We start from the raw sequence: 3,441 nt of genomic DNA, 5'->3' as shown, positions 1-3,441 counted from the left end.
CAGGAATGGATCAAAAATATATGCCTGAGTGATTTCCTGAAGCTGAGCCTTAGGTGACTTATTAAAACAAACAAACAAACAAAGAGTAAAAAACCAGTTTTTATTACAACAGATACAACAGAGAAAAAGCTTTTTTCCAACACACAGAAATTTCCTCTCTCCTTTATCCATGATAACTCAGAAATCCTACTACTTAAGAATTCTTGTTAAGATTCGACTTTTGTTCTAAGAACTGCAGTCACTTCAGGCTCACCTGAACTTCAAGTGCCACTGCATTACAGTACTTAGATATCTAAGACACAATTGTTCTCTGAAATGTTTCACTCTCTCTTTCATTTTGCAACAGAGAACAGAAAACCAGGCAAAAGTCCTAGGAAATCTAAAAAGGTTCCACACAGCTGAAATACACAGACACACACACACTTTCAGTCAACAATACTGTGATTACGTGGTCTCACACAAATTACAGCAATGAAAACAAGGGTGACTTAAAAACAAAGAGTAATAATATTTGTGTAATAAAACTGATATAAATTAGCTCTCAGACCGTCTAGAAATGTATCCTGTAATGGACCCTGTTAAGTGACTAGAGGGTTCAGGTTGTAGTTACTTTGGAAACCCTAGTTTGAATGAGAAATCCCTTCCAGACCCATCTCCTTCTCCACACAGTTCCAGCTTACCTGATGAGGCAAAGTTTCATGCTTTTGATCAGAGCTGTATACTAGGATTTATGAACTTCACCCACCATCAGCATTCCTTCCTCTAACTAATTAATGTAGCCACTTTGATTATCAGGTTTCCTGAAGCATTAAAAAACATTCATCAAAGAGCCAGGAGTAATCTGTGTTTATTGTACTGATAAATCAGAAGGCCCTGGAAGCTTCCGAAGATTCAAAGGGAGAAATGGGATGGAAAGAGCACCAAAAAATGTAGTTTCATAAACATGGTATATAATTTGAACTGTATACAGATCTCACAAGACAACAAAACTACATCATTGCATACATGAGCTGGATAAACAAGGACTAGGTGTAGAGATTAATCATATCAGCAAGTTCATCTCCTAAAACACCGTTGATGACTTCTGCTAATAACCATCAGAAAGGCTGAAAGCCATGTATAACTTGATTGGTTAAAACTGACACCTGAAAAAGAAAAAAATCTCAATCTTTCAAGCAATCGGAGCTGACTGCGAACACGCCTGGTGTGAGATGCCCTCAAAACACATTCATCCTTCTACGATCTGAGAAGCCCACGCTAGCGAATCCATCCCTTTGAGACAGCAGTCAGAAGGAGCATCACTGCCATCAGGAATTGCACATAGATGTATTCATCCACACACGGCCTGTATCCGTACCGCACGCTGCCTGACAGCCCTGTTAAACATTTAAAGAAACTTACTGACTTTCATTAAAACATGGTTTCGGACCACACAAGTGGTCTGATGAACTTCAGCTTTCCAAAGAAAGCAAAGTCAGCATCTGTCATCTTTATGCAAATGGCTACTAATTCTCTTCTAGAATGTCTGAAAAACAAACAAACACACAAACAAAAATAACCCCAAAAAACACCACTCCAAACCCCAAACATCTTTGGTAAAGAAATCTATTGCCCTGAGTCCAGCCAGTACCTAAGGCATACTGCAGCCTAGGCTGTTTCATATCACTAAGGTCCACAAGGTTTGAAACGCTCAAGCGAAGCCCCTCACCTTTTCACTTTTATCCTGGTACTGGAAAAGGAGTGACGGAGAGAGTCTCAGAGCTCCATGTGGTAAGGAGCTGGTCTAGCTGCCAGATTTTCCACTGTAAGCTGACGGGACGGAGGTGGCCAGGTGCCTTTGAAAGATCACCCCTAGCTGCTTTCTTTAAACCTTAGAGGGACTAATACTTCTTACGTCTTACAAGTGATTAATATTTGTTAAAAAACTCGTAGGAGTCTAAGCTCACATAAAGGACTGTTCTCTTCATTTCACTTTCAGAGTATATTGTAAATATTTTTACACAATCTGAACAGCATAAAATAATGCATGACCCACAGTAAATATGAGTAGTCTCATTATTTCATACTAGCAACAACAAAGGTTTTACAGCTTGAAATGTTGTTAATGTAGTCCATAAAATAAAATAAATCAAAATAAAATAAATCAAAATAAAAAAAATCAAAAAAGAAGAAAATAAACCAAATCACTTAAAGGATCCAATGACTGTATTAAATTGTTTTTCCACAAACCAGGAGATGTTTCCAGAGGCAAGCGTTAGCCTTTCTTGTGGTAACCGATTTTCTTTTGCGGGTCTTTCTCCTGAGCTGCCAAAAGCATATGCCCCTTGGCAGGCAGCCAGCAGTGGCTGTAAGCCCATAGCAGGAGCTATTCTCTAACGTGGTTGCTTTCCCTGAGAGGAGCTTTCTACAGCCTTGTACTGGTGGTTTCTGCAACAGTCAGCACATCCTTGGAAACATGCTTTAGCTCTAAATTAGGGATGAGAGGCTGTAATACATTGCTCTAAATTTTGCACACCTTTCAGCAGTAGCTTTTGAAGCTTTGAAAGTGCTGCAGGATGATCCTCCTCCATTGCCCTCCTGCCATTCAGGGTCTCCTTGAAAGCAGCAGTGAACGGCACCAGGGCCGGGCACCAGGTACCCACTCACCCAGCCCATCCTCTCAGTGGAACGCCTCTTCCTGCTCTCCCAGGGCTCCCCCAAAGGTCTCTCCCAGACAGCAAAACGGTCTGAAAGCCAAACCACCAAGTGATTTTCACAGCCACAGGAATAGACTTCATAATATACTCTTCTTTCACGCAGAAAAAGTGTTAGGTGGTAGTAGGTTGAGCTGGGGAAAAGAGATTCTTTCCTTGGAGGTGAAGAGCAGTTTGAGGTAGAAAATACGTCTCTTACTTGATTATTGCTCTTCCAATGGGCAGCTTAGTGCTGCAACACATAACTCAGTGCTTGGCAGCATCTGGTAAGAGTTTTATATGCTCAGAACTCTCGTGAATTTGACAAGATAGGTTACAGGGATGTCAGTGTGACTTCTACAGCACGCCTCCATATCTTGGGAACATCGGTCAGCATTTCTTCATGACCACTCAGACTCCTTCTATCACATATCACTGGCAATCACTAGGTCCCTGTTGACCCCATACAAGAAAAGGACAAGAAATTTTATGAAATGTCCTTTTGTTAATAAGCGTAGTTGCAGCCAAATTCAACTCTCTGAAGCCACAGCTACTTGTACCACGAGCGTGGTTTTGCATGGCTTCAGCTCTTGCTCTCCTGCTGTTTCTGTGAATTGCTTGATTTGACCTAAGAGTATTTCAAGTTAATTTTCTTGGTGAATGCACACAATAAAATGCCATATCATAATCAATAAGTAGACATCTGAATACTGAGGAAAACCTCAAACTACTCTCTGTAAGACCTTTGGCAGGAGTTCTCAGGGAGGAA

The sequence above is a fragment of the Buceros rhinoceros genome, unplaced genomic scaffold (assembly GCF_000710305.1).
Source record: "Buceros rhinoceros silvestris isolate BGI_N320 unplaced genomic scaffold, ASM71030v1 scaffold3648, whole genome shotgun sequence".
Classification (NCBI taxonomy): Eukaryota; Metazoa; Chordata; class Aves; order Bucerotiformes; family Bucerotidae; genus Buceros; species Buceros rhinoceros.
Note: the sequence above shows the minus strand (reverse complement) of the source record.